Raw genomic sequence first — 12,983 nt, 5'->3', positions numbered from 1 at the left:
TCACCTTGCCAGCGTAAATGGATTATTTTTTGGACAGAATAATTTTTATTTAGATTCTTTCAGATCAAAATTATTTTGAGTTGACATACAATACATTGTCATTTTTTTTTGTCAACAGGCGTTATAATATTTAAATAGAAAAAATATAATTTTATGCTTTTTACTTTGATCAAATTTTATTATAAATTTTTATATTTTTTTAATATTTTATATTTTTTCATGAATGAGATTACAGAGACTTAAAATATAAAAAAATTTAAAAATTTAAAACATCAAAAATAAATGTAAGGACATATGGCAAAGGTGGAACAAAATATAAGAATTTAAAATTATATTTTTCACTTTAAATATATTGTTTGGGAAACTTATATATAATTCTTTCATTTTTTTATGCAACATAATTGTAAAGAGCTTTCATACTGCATCCAGCTTGTTCATATTCTTTTGCTATTTGAGACGTAGCTTGTGTTTTAAAGTCTACAATTATTTAAATTTTTTTGCTATTAAGCGTGAATAAGGTGTGCTTAAAATGTTTAAGAGTTTCGTTGAGGAAAAATAAAATTGTGATATGCTCCCATAAATTAATAGAGTTGGAGACAGCAAACGCAGAGGTGAACAGCGAGCTACTAATTGCTCGAGTCGTGTCCGGATGAACACTGTCCTTAAGAACTATTCTGGCACACCTGGATGGTGGACCGGCAGTCCCCCAGAATTAAACGAGCACTTCCTGCGGCGGAGCAAGAAAACAGAACAGCGGAGACTACGAACGAAAACAGATGAACAGAAGATCAGAGGAGAGGACGAGAACGTTTGCTATTTGTTCTGTCCGCACCAATGTCTATTTATAGGCTGAGGAATGAGACACAAACATTGGGTTATAATTACCGGTTAATGCTTCGGTTATACACACATTAAACAACAAACGTTCATGGATTAATGCTTCAGTTACACGCCTTAAACAGCAGAAACGTGCACGTCCATTAATCCGAAAACGTTCAGCGTTCAATCTGGAGACGTTTGGCAGGCAAAATATTAACGCACAGGATTCAGTTTCCAGAAAACTGCCCAACGCCTCAAGTTCAACTTGAAAACAGCTAAATCAGAGGTTTTTCGGGTAAGCAAAAATAATTATTTATTTAACCATTTTTTGTAAAAATAACCCGGTAAAAGGAACCCAGTGCCTCTTGAACTCGCGCGCAGGGGGGGCGAATCGGCTGATTTCAACTGCGATTGCCCTGAGTTGGCCTGTCTTATGTGCGCGAGGCCACTTCTCCTCCAAGCCCATTTTACTAGCCCACTTCATTCCTTAGTATATATTCACTAGGAGATGTCTTCCTTTAGTCAATGTGGGACTTTGACACACACTCACTTTTAACACACATACAACAATCCCCCACATGTGTCAAAAGGATCTACATTCGTCTGTGTTATTCACACGGAGATAATCACTTTGAATTTGGTGTCTGTCGACTTGAACCAAACCTAGACTAATAAAACTTAGCACACAGAAAAATTAGTGTAACTTTGTTATTGAACCAACAGATCTTGAGCATGTGCTAGAGGTCTTATTAATCGGATTATACCCCTACAGTCTCTGCTGTTAACGACGGTTTTGCACGTTATCGACCATGCGCTCGCCTGGTTTTAACAAATGCTCTAGAGATTTTGCCACGATCTCATAGGAGCGGCCCCACTCCATATTTGTATAGGTGTTTTCATCAAGTGTATCTGCAATGAATACACCATCCGTAAGGACTATGAAAACATTAAGAGCTTTCACTCAGCCTCCGTTCAATGCATTCTAGCACTTTCTCAAGCCATAGGAAGGGACAAAATTCAGTGCTAGCAGAACTAACAAGTGACTTGTTCTTACCCATTGAACCTTTTTCATGGGATCTCCAATCACAAAGGTTGGGTTGCCATCACCGTTAATTTCAAACAGGCTTAAGTCCCATTCCCCTCGACGTTTCAATAATAAATTTCTTCCCTAGGGGTTTAGTTAACGGATCCGCCATATTTAACTCTGATCTCACATAATCGATTGAGATGACCCCGTCTTTAAGCAGCTGCCTTATAATATTATGTCTCAATCGAATATATCTACTTTTGCCATTGAAAGTCTTATTTTTAGCCGTTGCTATTGCAGACTGACTATCACAATGTAAAGACACTGATGGTGTGGGCTTTTCACCTATTGGAATACTTGCCAAGAAGTTTTTCAACCACTCAGCTTCAGTCCCAGCCAGCTCCATTGCAATGAACTCAGAATCCCTTGAGGATTTTGTGTTGATTGTCTGTTTTGCTGACTTCCAGGTTATTGCACCACCACCAAGTGTGAATATATAACCACTAGTGGATTTTGTCTCTTCTGAATCGGAAATCCAGTTAGCATCACTGTATCCTTCCAATATGCGGGAAATCTACTATACAATATACCATAATTCATGGTACCTCTCAAATATCTCAAGACTCTCACCAGAGCCTCCCAGTGTTTACTGCCTGGACAGTGAGTATATCTACTCAATTTGCCTACAACATAAGCTATATCAGGCCTAGTAAAGTTCATCAAATGCAACAGACTCCCAATAATCTGTGCATACTCAGATTGAGCAACTGGGTTACCCTTGTGTTTTTTTAATTGCACACTCGAATCATAAGGAGTACTTAAAGGAGCATCTTCAAGATGTCCAAACTTTCTAAGGATTTTCTCAACATAATGTTCTTGGAAAGCAAGATTCCATTTCCATTCCTTATGATTTTTACACCCAAGATTACCTTGGATTCACCCATATCTTTCATATCAAAATTTGAAGAAAGAAAATTTTTTGTTTCATTAACAACACACATACTAGAGCCAAAAATCAGCATATCATCCACATACAAGCATATAATCATACATTCACTATTCACAAACTTTGTATAAACACATCTTTCTACTTCAACAATATAAAATCCACCAGTTGTCAAAACTTGATCAAGTTTCTCATGCCATTGCTTAGGCGCTTGTTTTAAGCCATACAAAGACTTTACAAGTTTACAAACTTTATTTTCTTGCTCAGGAATCACACATCCCTCAGGCTGTACCATGTAAATTTCTTCTTCTAAATCACCATTTAAAAAAGCTGTTTTAACATCCATTTGGTGAACAAAAAGTTTGTAAATTAAAGCCAAAGCAATAAGAACTCTTATAGAAGAGATTCTAGTCACAGGAGAAAAAGTGTCAAAATAATCTATATTTTCTTTTTGAGTAAAACCCTTGGCCACAAGCTTTGCTTTATACTTATCAATTAAACCGTCTGGAAAATATTTTTTCTTAAAAATCCATTTGCACCCAATAGCCTTAGCTCCTTGGGGCAAATCTGATAAAACCCAAGTTTTATTTTTCCTTAAAGAATTAATTTCAATTTCAATTGCTTCTTTCCAATATTTGGCATCAGGAGAAGAAATAGCTTCATAAAAATTTAACGGTTCATCTTGTACTAGATAAGTGTAAAAGTCATCTCCAAAACTTGTTTCTTTCCTTTGCCTTTTACTTCTCCTTAAAACCAAATCCTCGTTAAAATTTTGTTCAAACTCTGAATTCTCAACAGGTTTAGAAACATACTTAATTTTCAAAGGAAAAATATGTTCAAAGAATTCAGCATCCTTAGTTTCTATAATTGTATTTTGGTCTAAAACATCACTTTTTAAAACTAAAAAGCGATACGCTGCACTTTGTTCAGCATACCCAATAAACATACAATCAGAAGTTTTAGAGCCAATTTTTCTCTTTTTAGGATCAGGCAATAAAACTTTTGCAAGACACCCCCACACTTTCAAATATTTTAAGTTTGGGGTAAACCCTTTCCATAACTCATAAGGTGTTTTCTTCGTTTTTTATGAGGTATCTTATTTTGTAAAAAACATGCAGACAAAATAGCTTCACCCCACAAGTTATCAGGGGCAGAAGAACTCACAAGCAAAGCATTCATCATTTCTTTTAATGTTCTATTTTTTCTTTCTGCAACACCATTAGACTCGGGAGAATAAGGAGGTGTTACCTTATGTATAATTCCTTCTTTTTCACAAAAATCATTTAACAAAACATATTCTCCTCCTCTATCCGATCTAACCCTTTTAATTCTTTTGTTTAACTAATTCTCAACCTCTGCTTTATATAACAGAAATTTTTCAAAAGCCTCATCTTTGTTTCTTAACAAGTATACTTTAGTATATCTTGAAAAATTATCAATAAAAGTGATATAATATTTTTTACCACCTCTAGTCATGGTTTGTTTTAAGTCACCTAAATCTGTATGAATTAAAGATAGTAATTCAGATTCTCTTTGACTAGAAAAATGAGGTTTTTTTACTTTGTTTAGTTTCTGCACATACTCCACATTTTCCAAAATCTCTGTTTTTAATTTCAGAAAGTAGTCCAAGTTGTCGCATCCTATTTATATAATCTTTACTAGCGTGACCTAGTCTAGCATGCCACAAATCAAAGGAATCAACTATATAAACAGACATATGCTCAGAAGATTCAGTCTTATTCATTTCATCAACATTTAGAACAAACAGTCCCTGATTACAATACCCTTTGCCTACAAACACATTATTTTTTGTCATTACAATCTTGTCAGATTCAAATGACACTTTAACCCCAGCTTTCCCTAAAAGAGCAACTGACACTAAGTTAGCTCTAACTTCAGGCACATGCAGAACATCATTCAGAGCCAGAGTCTTTCCTGATGTGAGCTTTAAGACCACTTTCCCTTTTCCTTGAACTTTAGCAGTTCAGGAATCAGCAAGGTAAATATGGTCTTCCCCTTCCTTTACAGGATTATAGGTGGTAAACATCTCTTGGCTTGCACATATGTGCCTGGTAGCCCCGGAGTCTACCACCCATTTCTTTACATCAGAAATCAAGAGAGCTTGTGACACCACTGCAGCAATGATGTCATCATCACTGTCACCATCTCGTTGTACCAAATTTACATTTGGCTTCCGAGGCTTATCACGGTTTGCTCTCTTCCTACACTGTGCTGCATAGTGTCCTGGTTTACCACATACAAAACAGTCTCCTTTCTTTTTGAAAGAGGGGTTAGAAGCATTGGGTTTGTAATCAGTTTTCCTATTCTTCTTGTCTTTAGTTTTAGAATCATACCTCTTGTTGTGAGGCTTTGTCTCCACCAGGTTGGCTTTGGATGTCATTTCTCTGGTTCGAGCTGCACGTATTGCCTTGCGGTTGGTATCTTCGATGATGATGTGAGTGATCAAGTCAGTCAAGGACAGCTGCTTCTGCTTGTGTTTCAACTGCTGTTTGTAGTCAGACCATGATTCTGGCAGCTTCTCAATTAGCATCCCAGCAACAAACTCGTCTGGAAGGTTGATGTTTTCAGTATGAAGCTCCTCCAGCAGCTTATGATATTCGTTGATTTGCTCCTTGACATCCTTGTTCTCGGTCATCTCCCATTTATAGTAGTTGCCCACAATGAATTTTTATTTGCCGGCATCCTCAGCAGTGTACTTTGTCACCAGGGACTCCCATATCTTACAAGCTTCCTTGTAGACACAGTAGACATCGAACAAATCGTTAGATAAAGTGCTAATGATAGTGTGTCAGCATACCTTGTTTGCATGAGTCCATGCAACTCTCTGGGCTTGATCAGTATCAGCAGGAGGCTCGGATTGAGCAAGAGCAGTGGCCACACCATGCATGTCAAGAACAGTGAAGACACGTTCCTGCCAGTGTTTGAAGTTCTGGCCATCAAAGACTTCTATCTTTGATATGTCAGGGAACGGCCTTGGCAGGGGGACGGCAATAGCAGCAGGGATGAATTGACCTCCAGTCGAACCATTGAGCACACCTTTGGGAGTGACATTCTCAGCACCGTCGGTCGCCATTGGCTTGAATAATTCTTAAGAATGTTAGAGACAGCAAACGCAGAGGTGAACAGCGAGCTACTAATTGCTCGAGTCGTGTCCGGATGAACACTGTCCTTAAAAACTATTCCGGCACACCTGGACGGTGGATCGGCAGTCCCCCAGGATTAAACGAGCACTTCCTGCGGCGAAGCAAGGAAACAGAACAGCAGAGACTACGATCGAAAATAGATGAACAGAAGATCAGAGGAGAGGACGAGAACGTTTGCTATCTGTTCTGTCCGCACCAATGTCTATTTATAGGTTGAGGAATGAGACACAAATATTGGGTTATAATTACCGGTTAATGCTTCGGTTATACACACATTAAACAACAAACGTTCATGGATTAATGCTTCAGTTACACGCCTTAAACAGCAAAAACGTGCACGTCCATTAATCCAAAAACGTTCAGCGTTCAATCTGGAGACGTTTGGCAGGCAAAATATTAACGCACAGGATTCAGTTTCCAGAAAACTGCCCAACGCCTCAAGTTCAACTTGAAAACAGCTAAATCAGAGGTTTTTCGGGTAAGCAAAAATAATTATTTATTTAACTATTTTTTGTAAAAATAACCTGGTAAAAGAACCCAGTGCCTCTTGAACTCGCGCGCAGGGGGGGCGAATCGGCTGATTTCAACTGCGATTGCCCTGAGTTGGCCTGTCTCATGTGCGCGAGGCCACTTCTCCTCCAAGCCCATTTTACTAGCCCACTTCATTCCTTAGTATATATTCACTAGGAGATGTCTTCCTTTAGTCAATGTGGGACTTTGACACACACACACTTTTGCCACACATACAACAAATAGCACATGGCACACCGAATTAACTGAGTAAAAATACTAGGAAGATGACATGAAATTTTGCACATTTCATTGATTTGGTCTCTATTCCTTTTTGTTGAACAATCAGGAGCAGGAAATTCTAATGAAAGGGTATGGTAGAATTCTACAACAGCATCCACAAATTCGTTCTTCTCCTGTTAAAACTCGGGGGAATGACAAAATGACCCTTAGATGAAGCTATGTGTTTTGAGGTAAATGCCTGAAATCCTACATTTAAAATTAACAACAAACGTGTTGATTGTAAAACTTTGAAAGGTGAGTGGTTGACTTTAAACTTTTAAAATTATGGATGTTATATATTATAGAGTCAAAGTTCAGGAAGTTTATACATACTTCAATAGGAAAAAAATGAATCACAGTTAGATATAATTTTATCACGCCAAGGTATTATATTCATTCTTTTTAGTTATTTAAGAAAATACACCAGATAAGAATTTAAACAATCATCACCAATATATTGTCAGAAATTTATAGAAAATTGTCTTATCTCCAATTCATGAGACACGGGCAGTATTATTCAATGTTATTAAACTCGTGATTGAAATGTAAACTTGAAAGATAATTTTGAATCGCTTCCTTATAAGAGTTTGTCTTTATTAATCAGTAGCATTTAAAAGTATATGATTAAATTATTAAAATATAAAATATAATTATAATTTAATTTAAATATATTTTACGTATAAATCATTGAAATTAAATACATCTAGATTTATAAATTTTTATACTCAACGTAAAAATTTTAAAATATGACAACTTATTTTTTGTATTTTTTGTTTTCTTTCTTCTCTTATAAGCCTTTTGTTTTCCTTTTTTATCAATATTAATTTTTTTTGGTCCCATTTTTCATTGAATAGGGTCCCATGCTTGTATAAACCAAGTTCTATACAGTATATACCTATATTACTCAATAAAATTATAAGCGGATTGACACGATTGTATAAGTTAAAAATAAAAAAATGATAAACTCAAAGAGTCAACTATCAAGTTTAACTGAATTTTATCTAGTTTAAATTTATAAGCGAGTTAACACGATTTTGTTAATTAAAAATGTAAAAATAAAAAATTTGAAAAGTCAATTTGAAAGTTTGGTAACAATGGTATTACTCATAAAATATCATGTGATAAATTATGATATAAAAATATTTCTATATTTCTTCAAAAAGTAAGGATTAAATTTTATTAAAATAAAATAAGATAAGATAAACAAAACAAAAATAAAATCGAATTAATTCAAAATAAAATTGAAACTTTTCTTGTTTTGTTTTTAAATGCCCATTGCGGCCCAAAGTCCGATTGACCCACTTAACGATTAGGGCTCCAAGTTTCAGTTCTAACTCGACTCTATATATGTATCAAATGAGGGAATTATGGCCGATGCATTCTAGTCTGTTCCATACTATTTACTGAATCACTGATTGGCTGTTGTTAGGAGAAGCTCGAGCATTCGTCATCCAAGATGAGAGCCAAGGTTAAATCCTTTTTTCCATTTGACTATTCTTACCTGGGTCTGTTGTTTCATTCACGAATTCCTAGTCTCTCGATGTTTATTTTGATACAGAATCGTTGGATTTTCGTTATATATATAATTGATATTGGTTTTGTTATTAAAATTCTGCGCTGTCTTGTCAATCTTTTTTTTTTGTTGGAAAAAACCATATGACAACAGGGATTTGGTTACGGTGTCTAGGACATGACAATTAATACTAAAAAAATGATCAATTACCATGGAAATATATAATTTTCTGTGTAATATTAGTTGATTTGGGGAATCTCCTGGTTCCAAGACTCCTATAGTTTTTAACTGTTTAGAGGTACTCGATGAACTGATGATTGTGATTGCCTCCATTGGTTTGCTGGCATCAAACAATGATGCTGTCTCTGGTCCTTAAAAATCAGTGATGCCTTTTGTCTTTCTTGCGGCAATCCATAAACATGGTCATAGTTTTTTTCAGGATGTAATATTCTATTTCTGGTATCAATCAAATATCTAGTTTTCCGTTTAATTCGGTCACAAACATCTCAGTGTTATCCTGCACTATTTAAGTGCCACTACCATAGACATAGTTTCGCTTTCTTGATTCTGAATCTCCTTTTATTTTCAAACTCTAGCCATTTTATGATTTCATTCGTTGTATTCTGCTGATGTTTATTTCAGTACGCGTGCATGGATTATTGGTAACACTTTATTCAGGCTTTTACTGTTAGCCACAGGGTCTTTGACAATAGAATCAATCAAACACATTAATGAAGAGAGATATTATTTCGTCTTACCAACATAATAATCTGTTTCCCTGTAGTGATTTTTTGTTATTTGAATTGTCTTCATTCTTTTTAAATGTCTACTTCTGTGGTTCTGCCTCACATTGATGATGTTGATACCGCATTTTGCTGTTATGAGGCTGTCATGAGTCCAATATTGGGGAACCTCACAAGTGGTGTAGGGTTTATAAATGTGAGGGGTTCTCTCACTTAATAGGTTAGTTTTATGGAATGGGCTCTCCCTTTGAATTTATGCTTGTAACATTGATGCTTTCATTGAGAGGCCAATGTTACAGAAAGAGTTACCCATAGAGGGTTCTCACCGGCAAGAAATCAAGTGAAGTGTTATGGAGTGGAGTTGCTAAGGACTTTGACTCTCAACGGGGTAGTATTGTCACAAGTCTCATAGTGGGGAGCCTCACAAGTGTTGTGGGGTTGATAAGTGTGAGAGTTTCTTCCACTCAATAAGTGGGTCTTTTGGGATGGGCTTTCCCTTTAAATTTGTGCTCATAACAAAGGCTTGCAAGTTGACTCACTCTTCACCTTATGGTAGAGTAGGAATGGCTTGTGAACACTGCATCATAAGCTGTATATTTGTTACCTAATGTTTCTTTTCATGCTTGGCAGTTGATATTGTTTTGCCTTTTACTTGTGTCGTGAACATCACTATTGTTTTTCTTGTAAATCTAATGGCATACGATGTAATTTGTGTCAGTGGAAGAAGAAGCGCATGAGGAGATTGAAGAGGAAGCGCCGAAAGATGAGACAAAGATCTAAGTAGGTGCTTGAGCTACAACAAGACGAGGCTCTCCCTCTTTGATGCTCTGCCAGCTTCATCATTACCTTTCAGGCAATGGCCTGGTGATTTTGAGGCGTGGGTCTTGGGGTTAGAGACCTCTTTATAGTTTGGTTTTATTATTGTTGGACTGGGTTAGTGTTATGTTGCGTGTGGTTTACTGAAACATGTACTGGTTTTGCTATACATCTTAAGTGAATGGCATATCGTTTAACCGTAGTAGAAGCTTACGAGAGCTGATCTTCGATGCTTGAGATGCCCCTGAATAATCTTCGTATTGACTCACCTCGAGTCCCAAGATTTATCCGTGTCGTATAGGTTGCCACGAGAATTATCAGTTTGTGGTTTAATCACTAAGTAATAAGCTAAAAAAATTATTTTCCTTTTTAACACAAAGGCAATCCTTTGAATGATAACATTTGTATCCTTATTAACAGTGATTAACTTGTGATGTTAGATTTGGTAAATGGTGTTTGCTGGCTGCGAAACAATAGTATTCTATTATTCAATAGGTTATATTTATGAAAGGTTTTTATATTCTATTTATGCGTAGAAAAAGAAATAAAAAAGACAACAAATTAGCTATTTAATCTAACTAATGTTGAATAAATGTTGGGAGTGTAAGCATGCTTTCAGGAATTTGAGATGGTATACGAAGGATTTTACACCCTGTTTCCAAATAAAAATGGAATTCGATTCCCTGCCTATTCATATCTGTCACTACATTAAGTAGAGGAGTGAAAGATACACTGATTCCTTTTCAAGTTTCAAATGTTACACGCGTGTAAAAATTATGCTATATAATCTAAATATTTTACACAAGAACATTATCTACAAGTCGAATTAGTTCAAAGTATGTAATATTAGAATTATATATAACACAACATGTGATAGTATTTAGTATTTACACATCGGTGAGACGTAATTATTTGGCAGTTGAAGTCGAAATGGAAAGCTACTAGCCTACTAGTCTATGCTTCACATGGCCATAAGACCAGTGCATGATAAATGATTGTTCTTACTGAATTAAGAAGTGCACAAAAAGATGTCTAAGTGAGCAACTAGGTTACAATGCCTGCACCGAAAGCAAAGCCCTTTGTTTTTCAATTCTAAGTTGTCTTATTTGCAATTCATGAGACATGGATAATACTTGTCATAAAATATATGTGAAAAATTGTTATAAAAATATTTCTATATTTCTTAAAAAATTAAGAATTAAAATAAATCAAAATAAAATAATATAAATAGAAAATAAAATTTTAAATGAATCACATTAATTGAAGATAAAATTTAAAAGTTAAGATTCAATTAAATTTTTGAAATTTAAAAAATAAAGATACTTCTTGTTATTGTTTTCAAATGGCCATCTACGGCCCAAAGTCGATCCGACCCACTTATCGATTAGGGCTCCGCCTATGAGTTCGAACCTGAATGTGCGCGTGCGCGTGTCTACACACACACACACACACACACACACATATCAAATGAAGGCAATCTGGCTGATGCAGTATAGTTTGTTCCATACCATCGTAGTATCATTCGCTAGATTGCTGTTGTTAGGAGAAGCTTGAGTATTCGTCATCGAAGATGAGAGCTAAGGTGATCCCTTATTTCCATTTGATTGTTCTTACACGAGTCTGTTTCATTCACGAATTCCTGGTCTTTCGATGTTTTTTCTTGATACAGAATCATTGGTTTTCGTTGTATTGATCATTGATATCGGCCATGTTTTTAAAATTTTCTGTCCTGTCTTGCCAATCGTTTTTTTTTTTTTTGGGGAAAAACCATATGACTTCTGGGATTTGGTCAAGGTGTCTAGGACAGGACAATTAATACGGAAAAATGATAAATTACCACGATATTATACAATTTTCTGTGTAATATAGACAATTTGGGGGAGTGTCCGATTGCAAGAGCTCCTATAGTGTTTAACTTCTGAGAGGTACTCTACGAACTGATGATTGTGATTGCCTCCTTTCATTTGTGGGCATCAAACAATGGCGATGTCTCCGGTTCTTAAAAATCAGTGATACTGTTTTTCTTCCTTGTGGCGATCCATAAATATATTCTTAGTTATTTGAGGGTGTGATATTCTACTTTCGGTATCAGTCAAGTTTCTAGTTTTCCGTTTTATTCGGTCACAAACAAATCTCATTGTTATCCTGCACTATTTCAGTGCCACTGACATAGACATAGTTATGCTTTCTTGATTCAATCTCTTTTTATTTCCAAAATCTAGCCATTTTATGATTTTATTATTTGCACTCAACTGATGTCTATTACCAACATAATCATCTGTTTCTCTCTGGTGATTTTTAGTTATTTGAATTGTCTTCATCCTTTTTAAATATCTATCTCTGCGGCTCTGCGTCACATCAATGACGTTGCTACAGCCTACCGCACTTTGCTGTTATGAGGCTTGCGAGTTGACTCACTCTTCACTTTATGACGACACTGGTGTTGGCTGTTTTTTTTTTTTTTTTTGGCTTGAACTGTATTGTTCCAGTGTATGGTAGAGTTGGAATGGCTTGTGAACACTGCTTCATAACTGAATATTTGTTACCTAATGTTTCTTTCCATGCTTGGCAGTTGATATTGTTTTGCCTTTTACTTGTGTAGTGGGCATCCATATGGTTTTTCTTATAAATCTAATGGCATATAATATACTTTGTGTCAGTGGAAGAAGAAGCGCATGAGGAGATTGAAGAGGAAGCGCCGAAAGATGAGACAAAGATCTAAGTAGGTGCAGGAGCTGAAACAAAATAAGGCTTGCCCGTCTGATACTGTACTATCTTCATGACTTGTCAGGCAATTAATTGCCTTGTAATGTTGTGGTGTGGTTCCTGGGGGTAGGCCTCTCGCTCTATGGTTAGTTTTATTAGTATTGGACCAAGGCATTTTAGTACGTGAGTTGTAATTTTGTGAGTTTTATTAGTTTTATTGGAATATGTTCAAGTTTTTCTATACTTTTCATCTAAATGGCATATTGTTTAACTTTTACTGATTTAAATGGAGTTTTGATGCTGGTATCTTGAGATGCCTCTGAATAATCTTCCTATTAGTATTAATTCACCAGATATGCGGTGAAATACCAATCCTGTTAACTTATGAGTAGTAGTTGATAGCAGGCAACAAGTTTCTGTTCGAATTGGTTTTACCAAACAACTGCTTTAACAGCTT

At 35.8% G+C, this 12,983-nt stretch overlaps 2 long non-coding RNA genes across 2 annotated transcripts; both read left to right on the top strand.

Annotated features, from left to right (window-relative positions):
- Positions 1 to 8,044: 8,044 nt before the first annotated feature.
- LOC129315849 (uncharacterized) lies at positions 8,045 to 10,022 on the top strand. Its single transcript, XR_008594609.1, has 2 exons — positions 8,045 to 8,216; positions 9,723 to 10,022. It is a non-coding gene; the product is annotated as an uncharacterized LOC129315849 (long non-coding RNA).
- Positions 10,023 to 11,202: 1,180 nt separating this feature from the next.
- LOC129316357 (uncharacterized) lies at positions 11,203 to 12,853 on the top strand. Its single transcript, XR_008594780.1, has 2 exons — positions 11,203 to 11,402; positions 12,481 to 12,853. It is a non-coding gene; the product is annotated as an uncharacterized LOC129316357 (long non-coding RNA).
- The last annotated feature ends 130 nt before the right edge of the window (positions 12,854 to 12,983 follow it).

This window comes from Prosopis cineraria, unplaced genomic scaffold, assembly GCF_029017545.1.
Source record: "Prosopis cineraria cultivar Desert tree isolate PC_DT_omini unplaced genomic scaffold, ASM2901754v1 PC7, whole genome shotgun sequence".
NCBI lineage: Eukaryota > Viridiplantae > Streptophyta > Magnoliopsida > Fabales > Fabaceae > Prosopis > Prosopis cineraria.
Note: the sequence above shows the minus strand (reverse complement) of the source record. Positions and strands in the feature narration are given on the sequence as shown.